Below are 14,238 nucleotides of genomic sequence, written 5' to 3'. Positions count from 1 at the left end.
TGTCTGGCTATGCCTGTGCTCCTGCTAGATAAGAAGTGGGTAGGATTCTGTTGGTCTTGTATTCCTTTAAAACTGCTTTTAAAGATGGGTGCATTGGACTCAACTGATCATTGGATTTTCTTTTGATCTTTGAAATAAGCTAGAAATCATACATGTGTCTCCAGTCTTCCTCCACTTCCCTTCCCAAACTCAGTCGTGTCTTTCCTAGCATGATTACAACTTAAGGCAAAACTGATTTATCCTCTTGAAAGCTCTTCTATGACACTCATTCAGCTATTCTTTCTGAGCCTATTAAATCCTCATTTTCCCCTCCAAACCCCAAAATATCTTTCCGATTGCCCTTATTTTCCTATTTCCAGATCTCTGACCTATTACTTTTTTTTCCTTTTCTTTAAATTATTCTCCAAATAAATCTCTCTTCTCCCGAATCTGCAGGTTCCTCTATAAATCTGTCTCTCTTTAAAGAAATCCTCTTTTGCTATCCATTTTTTCCAACCACTTAGAACATGCTGCTCTCAATTTTCTTTCCCCCACCTTGTCTTTCGGGAGCACTACAGTCCATTAGGTGCCTTTTGATCCCTACCACAGCCTTTTTTGTGAGTGACTGCTGCCAGCGCCTGTTGCAACTTTCGTGTTCTCCCTTCTGCTCATCTAATTTTCTCGGTACCTATTGCAAGAATTGTCTGAATTTGTGCTAGCCACATAGTAAAGCCCTTCTTCTCAATCATTTTCCTGACCCTGCGGGTGACTTTTTGTCTTGTGCAGTCAGAACCAGGTCAACAGAGGTGCTTTAGATGCCTAAATTCCTACTGGAATGGTTTTACAAATTAATGCACTTTAAAAGGAGTTTAGATGCTTGAAGAACCTTTGTGGCAAAAACACTGAGTTCTTTCCCTTCAGCTCAGAGAAGGTGATATCTCATGCCAGGGAAGCCATTCTTTCCAGGCACCACAACTAAATCTGTCTCCAATCCTACTCCACATTTTACACTATCCAAAAATTTATTTTCAGCATGTGGTTATACTGGCCATTATCAGGTTTCAGTGGTGGCAGAATTTAAGCATACCCGGCTCTCTTGTCTCTGTGGTGTTGATGGAGTTCTCTTATGCTTTCCTAGGAAGAAAAAAAAAAAAAAAAAAGATGTTTCAATCAATCAGCATTGAGAAGATGCCTTTCTGCTCACAGAGGAGTATAGATTACCAAAGCAGCCCTTGCCTTATTGAGTGCCCTTCAAAGAATAAAAATCTATCTCCACAGTATATTTGGGAATTGTTTTACTGCCAAAAGATAATCAGCATAGAACAATGTTCTTATAGAATGTGTTTCTGTGTTCCTCAGAGCTTCTCTGAATAGGAGCAGATAAATTCCTGCTGTACTTGTGGCTAGCTGTCTTTCTATGCAGTGAAATGGCAAGAAAAGGTATGGAAAAATCCTTAAGCCATTCCATGAGAAAACAAATAATTGATTGCTTCACTTAATAAGATGTGGGGGACTCCAGGATCCCCTCTTGACTTAGAGCATGGCACCTGTGTAAGAGTTCCTGTAAAACATGAGAGATTAATACTGTAACTATTTGATAGCTCAGAGGAAAAGTGGGAACATAAAATGCAACTGAATAGAATTTGACAGCATTTATGTGGCTAACAGCCTTACTCATTTATAACTTGATCATTCAAAAAAAAAAACTACAAAAAAACAACCAACCAACCAAATTAAAAAAAAAAAAAAAAAAAAAAAAAAGAGAGAGAAAAAATTCCAACGGTTATAAAATCTGTATATTTTATTTGCTTTTTACTTTCACACTTGTCTCTCTGGAAGGAAAAAAAAAAGACACCATGAAATAAGTAGAACTTTTTGAAGATTCGTTATTTTAACCAGCACACTTGACAAAGACAATTAATTGGGATAATTATTAGCAGATTTTCATTAAACCTTCAGTGAAACTTTAAGCTATGGAATCAGATACACAGTAAGAAAATATTATATGTTAAAACTGCTCACCATAGTACCTCCTTAGACTCCAAAACACGCATATGAAGATGAATGGACAGCACAGACCCACGGGTACTGAAGCATAAATAATGTGCAATGTCTTGTTTTTTCCATGTTCTTTTGACTTAGTAGAGGCATCTAAAACTGCATTAACATGCATTAGCATAGGGTAATATTTGACTGGAGATTTTAGCATTTGTTCTTTCTGATGCAACTGGCTTCTTAATGTAATTAAAACATTCTTTAGCTTGGTACAGCATGTCATGAGATAACCATGTCCAGGGACATATTAGCAAGTATGAAGATACTCGAATGAAAACTGTGTGGAAAAGTGTTGCTGAGGAATGATAAATAGCACAAGGCCAACAGAAACAAACAAAGGGTCAGAATTAAAGCATAGCTATAAACATCCAATGCATTCTAAGATTAAGGTCTTTTTTCCTCTTCTTTTTCTGTAGTATTTGCACAGTATTCAAAAAGAACTAAAAAGCTTTCTGATTGATTTATATGTAAATCTAGAGTCTAAAAATGAATGTTGTTATGGATTATGCATGTGGCATCATTAGGAAGATGATCATTTTAGGGGTCTAGCTTTAATTTAAGACTGAAACTCATAGCAGTACTGGTTGTTTTGTTTCTGTTAAAGAGGAAATAAGAAATCAGAACTTACATTTTGCTGAAGGTGTGGTGATGTTTGCAGACTTTCCTGAAAGAGAAAAATAAGACAGGGAAATGAAACTGCAACCAGACATTTTGCATTGCCGTTGTGTTCTCTGCTCCACACACTGAAGTGTCAACAAACCTCACCTTCAATCTGGTGATGGAAGAGGGAACTAAATTCAATAGACAAAAGCTGCAGTGATTTGTGGGAGGGGGAAATGAAGTGTTTGCCTTCCTCTGCTGACAAAGTGGTTCTATGTTTCAGAACTCCTTGGTACTCATATAAATACATTAATAGAGCATGTACACTGAGGTCTATTTCACCATTTATTCATAGTATGATATTTGTGAATATGCCCTTCTGATACTCAAGAATCTCTGTTCTTCTTCCTTCAAATGAAATCTGTATCGTGGAATCTGGGAAAATACTTTGCCTTACAGCAGATTATAACCAGAAATTCTGGTTTTTCTATTTCTGCTGCGACTTTTCCTGTTGCAAAATATAACAATGGTTACAAGTCCATTAACTTATCATGAGAAGAAATGGCAGCAGAACAGTTTTATAACTACATAGTCTTAGTTGGACATTACAGATATGCAGACTGCTTTCTACCAGCAGAGCAATGTTGAGAAGGGCAGATGTGGTTCAGACTTCACAACTGGCTAAGTTAATATGAAAGTATCACTTGTCCTTTACTCCTTGAGGTTACTTAAAGCACAGAGATCTTTTCTGTTCTTGAACTTCTTGGGTACAAAATTATACTTTCTCTGATCTAGCAGGTGGCAACTCACAGGGGGGCTGAAACTAGATCATCCAAGCCACGCCATTCTACGATTCTATGACTCCCTATTGCAAGATCATTCTCAACAAGAGGCTTGAATTGCTTTGTTTTCTTTACTGTTGTGTTGCCTCACCAACTATGAATACATGCCTATTGGCATTCTGTCTAGTCATACGGCATATAATAAGGCTGTCCTCTCATGGTCTTTCTTCATTCCAGATGATAATTTTTAATTATTGAATAATTCACTGAAGGCCATTTAGTCTTAGCTTTTCAACTCCAGATCCTCCTTTTATTTTTCTCTTTTTCTCTTTCCCCATTACCAAGAGACAGGACTGAACCATGAAGGTGGTAATTACCCACACAGCTGATTTTGGACTGTTACTATGCTACCAGAAAAACATGCTGGGAGAAGCCATCATCCATCATGAATGGATTTTCCTGTAAGTGGAATCCACTTGTTTAATAGAGATCTTTTTGAGACTCAATGGGACTCACTTTAAACAATAACAAAATCACAAAATCACACACTTGTAGGAGTTGGAAAGATCTCTGGAGATCATTGGTTCCAACCCCTTCTGCTAAAGCAGATGCCTACAGCAGGTTGCACAGGAAAGTGTCCAGGTGGGTTTTGTATATCTCCAGAGAAAGAGACCAGACAACCTCTCTGGGCAGCCTGTGTCAGGGCTCCATCACCCTCACAGTAAAGAAGTTCTTCCTCATGTACGTATGGAACTTCCTGTGTTCCATTTCGTGCCCATTGCCCTAGTCCTGCCACTGGGCACTGCTGAAAGAGACTGGCCACATCCAATTGACTCCTGCTCTTCAGATACTTATCAGCGGTGATGAGATCCCTTTCACTCTTCTCCAGGTTGGATAGTCTCTCAGCCTTTCTTCTTGAGGGAGATGCTCCAGGCCCCTAATACTCTTTATGGCCTTTCACTGGACTCTCTCAAGAAGATCCCTGTCTGTCTTAAATGACAAGTCTAGAACTGGATGCAGTAATCCAGATGTAGCCTCACCATGGCAAAGCAGATGGGGAGAACCATCTCCCTCAATCTGTTGTCCACATTTTTAATGAACTCCAACTTTTAGAGTCCTACTGGTCTCACTATCATTCTGGTAATGAGGAAAATCTCTGGGGTGAAAATATTGGACTCAGATCATGCTTTGGTATCATTCAGCAGCACTCATCCTTCCACCTCTGTCTTGAACAACTGTGTGACTGGCCTTTCCTCACAGTAACAAACTAGACAGTGCATAACCAAGTGGTTACCAACACAAATTTTGCTCTCAGAGTTTCTTTGAACTTTAGTTTCAGCTAGACTATGACTGGCACCACATCCAAGAAGAGAAGAAAAACATGAGAAAAAATCATGATGTGTGGTGATTGATTATATATTCATAAAGCCACTAATCACAGTTTCTTTTCTCTCTGATTTTTGCTAGGCTTTCTCTGTCTACTTTCAGGACTTATCTCTATATGGACACTAACAGCAGATAAATCAAGACTGCAGCTTCCTTCATTTTTAGGAGTTTCGTTAAAATTGACTTTCTCCCTCTGATACGAGTATCAGTTAATATCTCAATCAAATCTGGATTTGTAGTTTAGACAGAAAATACATAAAATTTGCATAGAATATTTTCCTATGTCATCTTTCTCACAGACATTTTCTGTTACTTTTAGATTTATTTCAGATTATTGTTTACTTCACAATCATTAATAATTCACAGAAGTAAAGACTTCTGTTTGGTATTGATTTGTCATAACTGGAATAATGAAAATAATTATGTATATCTTATCTCTGTTTCTTCAGTTTTGTAAAGTTCTGCTAAACTCAGTGTTCAAGCTCTAATATATCAATTTTACTTTGGGTCTTATCATTGATGTCCTGACATCAATAAAGATTTTTGTTTCCTATGGTGCTTGATTTCTTTGGCTAAGTAATAAAAAGTATGTGACATCAAGAGCTTCCTACTTCCCTACCCTACCTTGTAGTACAGTGCTTATGTAATGAAGAGTGATTGCTTGCAAGTCCAGAGAAAGAAATCCTAAGTATGTCTTTATCTTCCAGTTGATGGGTATAGAAAAAACAAATAACCAAACTGTCTGTCAGTCTCGTGAAGATAAAGAGAACGTAACAGTCTGGATGAATTCATCAGCAACAAATGACAGTAAGCTTGTCTGATTTCCCCCTGTGACCAAGTAACAGACATCATGAAGAGTCAAGCAGCCCTATCTCTATCTATCTCTCTATCTCTCTCTCTCTCTATCTATGATATATTTTGACTTCTGTGGTATTTTTTGAGGCTGCCTTTGACAACTGTTGCCTAGATATGTTTTGATAACATGCTACAGTTGCACATACAATACTTGCAAAACTCTAAATAATTAGACCAGAACAAAGTAAAAATGAAAGGATATTTGTATCAGAGGTTATTGAATTGTTCTGAGTCCAGTTTTTGATTTTAACCAATGACTCAGTTGTAGAAAAAGAAGGTATCTATTAAATTTATACACATTAGAAAGCTGGCAGAAATTATATAAGCACTAAGGGACAGGTTTTGACTTATGTATGATCTTGATAAATTAGGTGTTTTGTAGAAAGACAGATGATAGTCCAAGAAGACAAGTGCTAAATACTAAACTTCTATGGCAAAGTGATAGGTAATGCAAAGACTGAATAACAACAGCCATGTACTTAATCCTGTCAATATCAGATGAAGATTAGTGGTATGGGATCTTGGAAGCAAAAATGTCTTATCAGTGTTACTTCTTGTTCTGAAAAAATGATTGTCTTGCACTGGTCAGCTTAACGTAGAGTAACATTCAGCAGCAGACCCTCTCAGAGAGAACAGGTTTCTACTGTCTGTGCAGAAAGGCTGAAGTTACCTTCTGGCTTTAACTGGGGACTGGAATCACTTATGCATTTTCTTGCACTGATATCACAAGAAATTTCCCTCCTTATGATCTCTTGCACTGCCGCCAGTTAAGTTGTAAGGAGCTAAGTCCACTGCTGTCAAAGGATTTCCTTCATGACAATGAGACTTTGAAAAAATCTTCCACTGCAATTGAACCTACTTCATATTACTTTTGCTGATATAGTACGTTTTCAAGAGTTCAAATGACATATGCTAGTCAGTTTCTCAGCTGGGTTAGCTTGATTAACATTTCCTCTTTTTTTTTTCTTCCCCAAATACCTATGCCAACATGTGCCAAAACTGTGTTCCTTCGTCATCTGATGGTGAGCATTCTTCATACTACTGTAATTACAACATAATCAGATTTGTTAAAATCATATTTCCAGAGGAATATTTCCAGCCACTACTGGGTCTGAATCCAATTTTCTGTCTTTTTTCACAAACTGACCTGTGTAAAACATTTTTTAGTCTTCATTTCCAGCTGCTGCTACTGCAGGTGAAAATGTTTGGCAACCTGCTGCCAATTAACCCTAGCAAATAAAGCCTCATCTCCCCTCCTCCTTAGAAGGACAAAACCTGAAGTAGAGAGAGGGATGGATGGAAAGAGAGTGGAGTGAGAGCAGTGTAGTTGTATTCTTATGACAAGAGGCTTAGCTTACTGTAAATTGATATAGTTGTCCTAGTTGATGTTTGTGAATCCCTTAGAAGCAGCCTGTGAATAGTAGGTAAACACTATTACTTCATTGAGTAAATTTTTTTTCTTTTTTTTTTTTTCTGTTAGTCAAAGAGGAATCTTTTGAACTTGTTAACCAAGCTACTGGTTACTTTTTAGTGCACATAAGAGTTTGTAGGCTGCCCTATAAAAGGGCTCCTCTTAGAAGGGTGAGATGATTGGGCTTTAGATTGCTTTTTTTTTTTTTTTTTTTTTTTTTTCCCTTCCTTTCAGTTACAAAGCAATGATTGGAGTATAAAAATAACTGCAATTTTTTTTTTTTTTTTTTTTTTTTTTTTTTGGTACTTCTGTGACTTGTTAACGATTGATAGTTGAGCTATTTGGTTTTGTTTATAAACTTTTACTAGAAACAAACCTAGTACTTTACATATATTGTAAGTCATAAATTTGAGGACCTTCTAGAAAAGAATCTTTAAAAAGAAAAGAGGACACTCGTTCAGCCTTTAGAAAACTCTTAGTTGGAATTGTTCTGAAGCTCAATAAAAATTAGGATAGCAAAAGAGTTTTTTTATAATCCACCATCAACAATTAACTGTGGGAATTCATAATGAATGTGCCCTAAAATCTCCTGTTAGCTTTTCCTCTCTCACGAGTCATCCCATTCGTAATTAAAAACAAACAAACAAAAAAGCCTTTAAGTAGATAAAAAGCAGTGGGGAAAAAATTGTCTAAAACCAAAATTCTTGGGACTCTCTATACAGAATAAGATATTTAATGCAGACTTTAAAATATCTTTCCTAGGTATAGCTCTAAGGACCACTGAAAATGAATAGGTCTCGGTGAAGATCTCAGATTTTTAAAAAATAATATAAAAACATTTCTTAGACTGTAAGGGATGTCTTTAACAGGCAGTGGGGGAGAAGGGAGAATCAACATTTAATTAGCAGATAACCTTTTGTTTTCTATTTATTGGTTGCTATTAGAAAGAAACACTCAATAAACCTCAGTAAATGAAAGTAAATGTGGCTCTGAATACTCTTCCCCTGACAATGTGATGATTTTTTTTTTTTTTTTTTTTTTTACCTTGCTATGGGGTATAAGAAGTCAATCTCAGGGAGTTGTAATCTTCCCATTAAAGACTGCATGTGATTTCCAAAAGAAATTGAATTGTTCTTTCTGGAATGCTGTTATGAGCTGAAACCAATTAGAAGGTTTGATATCATGTCTGAAATTCTCAGTGTTTTATATACGTGGGAGTTCATGATGAATATTTGAATGGGCAGTTTTTAAGAGGGTAAAAGAATTTGTAATATGAAAGTTCTATAGATCATTTTCAAGCTTACAGAACTTAGAAAGGTTCAGATTGAATAAAAGCAAATTTTCTTTTGGATCGCTTCACTGCGCTTCTGGATAGACTGTGGCAAGCCAAGCTCAACTGTGCCTAGAACTAATTTTACAGGTAAGGAAAACTTTCTGTGTAGTGAACAACCATGATAATGTGCACTCTAAACTTAAATAATAATGAAAGATGTGTGACAATAATGTAATTTTATCAAAAACACTTTTTTTCTTTTATTCTTATGGTCATGGGGATGACATAGTAGTCATGGTATTATTTATTAAGCGAAACCAACAGGGATAATGAAGACACCTTTCTATTTATGTAACTCAACTCACCGGAGAAAAACAACAGCTAAAAATTGAGCTTTCTAATCTTTCATTTCTAAAAGATGTCATTCACACCTCATCTAAGAATTTGAAAGAATTCCAGTAAATTAAGAATTACTAATTGAAATCTTGTTTTCTTCTTCGCCCTTTTAAAGAGGACCAAGAGATGACATAGTATGCCATATGTAGGAATTAACAGTAAAAAAAACACAACAACAAGAAAAAAAAACCTGTGATATATTTAAAATGAATTAATTTTTCATTTAGCTAATAGAAACTTAGTTTTGGCCCTTTTTGCTTATTTTTCCCCATGTTCTAAATACAGCCATTTACTTTTTATATTTGCTTTGCAAACAATAAAGAGCTGCTCAATTTTGTGGGTGTTTCCTTTTCTTAGTGGTGATTACATTTGTGAAGCTGACCTGTGTGCCAAGGCAGCTGTCAGAACTGCATCTTTATTTATTTACCCAAAACAGTTCCTTGATGAAAGTTGTTATGTGATGTAAGAGCAGAGAATATGTCTTTATGTTTCAATGACTGAAACTTAAAGATGGCAAATTTCAGTATAGCTGAAATGTTAGAATGTGCCATCTGTCCTGCAGGGAGGGCTAACAGCAAAGGTGATGTTTTAGGACCAGTGAATTTGCATGCAGAGACTGGCTGGGCTTCTCAGGGTGGTGGAAGCCTTGCTAGGTTTTGGTTTGTTTTGATCAGTATGAAATACTGCATCAACTTTATATGTTCCAGACATCAACAACCACTGCCAGTGCAACTGGATGGGAATAGCCAATGTTGTCATGTTTCAAAAGAGCCAGGGTTTGACTGAGCTGAAATTACTGGGGCTGTAGAGAAGAGAAGGTCCATATGTAAACTTATCAAAAAAACTTGTGTTTACCTTTTCTCTAATTTAGCAAAGATTTGTTTGCCATTAACTTGGTATACAAAATCTGTCAGCGTCAACTTTTGTGAGGAGTTTAGGAAAGTTTAGATAGATTGGCAGCAAGCAAAGCTTAAATAACTTGCCTTCAGCTTTCATCTTTAAAAAAAAAAAAAAGTTGAACAAGCTTGGAAAACTTGTCTAAAATGTAAATATATTAAAAAAAAAAAAAAATCAAGATTCTGTAGAGACTGGTGTTTAAAGACTTCTGCCTGTAATGCTTTTGTAGAAATGATTCCGATACTATATAGTAATGTAAGATTGCAGAAGGAAACAGTATTGCTCTCAGAGTCTCCCACATAATTTTGGTGTAGATCAAAGAATAACCTGGTGAAATAGATTCTATGTAAACAGGATTCGTGCAGTAAGAAGTGCAATAAAATTAGTTTTAAAAACATTATCTAGGAACCTGGCAGATGAGTCTTGGGGTTCGCGCACATAATAATGAGATGGACAATGGAGGAAGGTGTCTGTGAGAACCTGATAGCTCAGGCCGTCATAATGAAGTGAGCAGAAGTAGTAGTTATCTCTTACAAGCTGAGAGGACTTTTGCTGAATATGAAAAAGGTTGTTGCCTGATATATCCCTTCAGAAGCTGTTTACGTTTGATTTTCAAATGACTGAAGAAATTTGGTAGCCTGGCTGAGCTCAGATAACATTCCAATTAAGAAACAGCTGCATCTAATTGACCTGATGATTCATGTATTCTAAGCCAAGTATTTGAGTCTCCCTTTCAGGGTACTCTGAATAATCACTTAACCTTTCCTGTAAGTATTTTTGATGTATTTTGTTCGTAAAAATGTTGTCTGATGCTATAGATCTGCAGAATTGGTCATTCATGTCAACTAAGCTTCACATAGCCCATATTGAATTTGTTATTTTAGCGATGCCTTGTAACAAGTGTTATTTGGATAAATGTGTTGTTTGAAATACCTGAAATATACTGAGAGCAGATGAGAACATCCACTCCCATAGCTATTACCCTTAATGTAAGACTACCTTCCTTTCAATAACAACATTTATGTCTCCTGGATGAGAACAGCATGGAAGATCTAAGAACCAAAATAAAGTCTGCAGTAAAATTAATAGTATGGGTGGATTGAGCACATTGTGCTTGCATCATTTTGAACTAGGAGGGCTTCTCTGTTTAAAAACTCTGGGGGATCTAAATTGAAAACAGGCTGAAAACTAGTACTGAAATAAGCTAAATGAAGAAAGATGCATGTATTTATGCAGTAAGGACAATCTGACTGTAAACCAGGTTGCAGCTGGTAGAAATCCTAGATTTCAAGCAGAGGCTTTGAGTACTGTCACCCCGCTTGAGGGCAGAGCCCACAAAGAAAGATGCGTTTGGTCCTCAGGTGCTAGACCAGGTACCTAATATTTCTCAATTGTTGCCAGAATTATCCTATTTAATTACTTTAGCAGTGTCAGACATAGTAATAAAATAAGACATAAGTTATTTATAAGGTACACTAGGAATTGGTTTCTTTTTTTTTTTTTTTTTTTCCTCTCCCTTTCAGTGTTCAAACATACAATAAATAATAAAACCACAACTTACCAGAGTCCTGATTGTTGCTCTGAGCCAGCCTTACTAGAAGGCTGCACAACAAGATCCATCTTATCAACATGACTGGAGAAGGCTTTGTTCTCAGGACATGGTAGAGAAGGGGTTCCTGTGGGTTTGAAAAGTGCAGCTCAGATGGCCTCTTGCATCCTGTTAGGTTCACACAGGAGACATATCTGAACTGATTTCCTTTTCTAGTTCTGTTAAGATAACACTGAGAAAAGGGGCAGGGAAGCAAAGTATTATGCAAAAACATGGAGGGTTATGCCATAGCTTCATTGTAGCTGAAATGTGAACTGCTTGATTGTTTTGTGATATGTCAGAACTGCTCTGTAATTCAGAGTAAAACATATTTTACTTTGCAATAGAGCTGCACATTGTTTTGAGTAAGATTCTTCTGCATTTGAGATTTTGATTTTACAAGCAGCAGTACGCCAAGAAAAGAATGCAAAATAGTATTTTTAAATTGCTTAGTTTTTATGTATTATTATAATCAACCTTAGTTACATAGAAGATTAAAATTAGGAAGCCAAACAAATCAGCTGTTTGCAGGCTGTTAGATAAAGATCTGTCACAATTTTCATTAATTCACAGTAGTCTGCTCAATTCCAAATCTTAGCCTTCTTGTGACATAGAGACAAGAAATCTAGATTTGGATTTGGGCTACTCTTTTAAAGTACATATTACTTTTTTTTTTTTTTTTTTTTTTTTTTTCTCTCTGAATGTTTCTAAAATATCTGCTCCTCAAAAATCCTAACAGATGGAGAGATTCTTCTTAAAATTAGAAGCAAACTAGAGTTAAACAGGAATTTTGTGCAGAGCAGCTATTACTTTTGCTTATAATGCAAATACAACAGTTACAAATAGAAACCAGGAAAGAAAAAAATGCAGTTATGAAATTCTATCTTATAATGTGTTTATCGTAGAATGATTTGGTTTGGAACTGACCTTTGAGATCACCTCATTCCAGCTCTCCCTCCCACTAGACCAGGTTGCTCAAAGCCCCATCCAGCCTGTCCTTAAATGCCTCCAGGGAGGGAGCATTCACAGCCCCACTGGGCAACCTGTTCCAGCATCTCACCACCCTCACAGCAAAGAATTTCTTCCTAATATCTAGTCTAAATCTACCCTCTTCAAGTTTAAAGTAATTTTGCCTTGTACTGTTGCTACATGCACTTAAAAAAATAGTCTCTCCCCAGCTTTCCTGTAGGTCCCCATCAGGTGCTGGAAGGCCGCTGTAAGGTCTCCTTGGAGCTGTCGTTTCTCCAGGCTAAAGAGCCCCAGCTCTCTCAGCCTGTCCTTGTAGGGGAGGTGCTCCAGTCCTCTGATCTTCCTCGTGATCCTCCTCTGCACCCACTCCAGCAGCTCTGTGTCTTTCTTGTGTTGGGGGTGTCAGAACTAGGCACAGTACTCCAGGTGGGAGCAGAGTAGAGGGGTATGTTATGCTTTAGCAAAAATCTAAGTGATATTTTGGAGAAAATAATGGAATAGCTTTCCAAAATTTAACTGTTAGAAGAGCCTAGCACAGTTCATAAGATTGGGAGTATCATAGAGATGTTTGTAAGGATATGGCCTTACAAATACTGTAAACCAGCATAACTGGAAAACAGTTAAGAAAGAAAACTGCTGGAGTCTAACTATCCACCCACAAACCAAACTTCCACTGAAGACAAAATACTGGGACTGCACGTTGTAATTCTGAGTTGTGAAGACACCTAGTGGCGGAGTCCATAGCCAGCATAGACAGTAAAACTGATCGTTAAAGGGGTGTGTTCTGAGCGCTGTAATTTCTGCTTGTGCTAATGTTGAGTTGCCTAAAGTTTATGCCAGGAACTTGTGCTATAGTAGTAGTTAATATGTAATCTTTGTATCCTCGTTATAAAACCGAAATTTTAATGAGAGAGCAAAACAATGAGAGAGAAAACGATCACTCAAAAATAGGTAAATAGAGTTTAAATTTCATGTTTGTTCCTCCTGATTTGATGAGCACAAGGAAGGACCTTGGGAAATGGGGAGGGGTTTTGTTGCTGTGGTCAATATCATCATCTTATTACAAAACCCTAAAGCATTTCTAATGTCCTTTGACTCTCGTAAAAAAAAATTTTTTTTTGGTGGGGGGAGAGGGAGGGGTCAATCGTGCTTTAGATAACTGGTGCATATGATCAGATCCCTCATTACAATGTTTATATTGTTGGACATTTGGAAATACTACTTCTCTGAGAGAGTGGTCAGGCACTGGAATGGGCTGCCCAGGGAGATGGTGGAGTCACCATCCCTGAATGTGTTCGAGGAATGTATAGATATGGTACTGAGGGACATGGGTTAGTGGGAAATATTGGTGGTAGGTGGATGGTCAGACTACGTGATCTCAAAGTCTTTTCCAACCTTGGAGATTCTATGATTTTATAACAATTTTGAGGAGCTTCCTTGACTTCCTCAAAAAGTGAGAATGTTATGAGTTCATTCCAAGCAAGGTGAAGGGAAGACTGGCAACTGGTTTGGACAGCGTCTTTTCTTCCTTACTTAGTTTAACAAAAAGTCAAACCTTTGACTGTTCTCTATGACATTTTGATATTAGCTTTCTAAACGCACAGTTTCTTGTTGGTAACTTTGTGAAAATGTTTGAACTTAAGATAGGAGCTGCCATCTGCAAGAATTATATATAGGGATGGGGAGAAGAATAGACCCTGCATAATCCACGATGAGATGGTTCTGGGCCTGCTTTGAAAGCTGGATGCTCACAAGTCCGTGGGACCCGATGGGTTGTACCATAGAGTGATGTGGGAGTTGGGGATGTTGTTGTCAAGCCACTCTCCATCATCCTTCAGCCATCCTGGCTACCTGGAAATGTTCTGGTGGACTAGAATCTGGCAGATATGACACCCATCTTCAAAAAGGGCTGGCAAGATGATCCTGGTAGCTACAGTCCTATCAGTCTCACCTCAGTGCCGGGGAAGATTATGGAACAGATAATTGCAGGAGTCATCATGGATTAACTAAAGGTCAGCCAGGGGATCAGGCCCAGTCAGCATAGGCT

The sequence above is a fragment of the Tetrao urogallus genome (genome assembly GCF_951394365.1).
Source record: "Tetrao urogallus genome assembly, chromosome: 1".
In the NCBI taxonomy this organism is placed as follows: Eukaryota; Metazoa; Chordata; class Aves; order Galliformes; family Phasianidae; genus Tetrao; species Tetrao urogallus.
Note: the sequence above shows the minus strand (reverse complement) of the source record.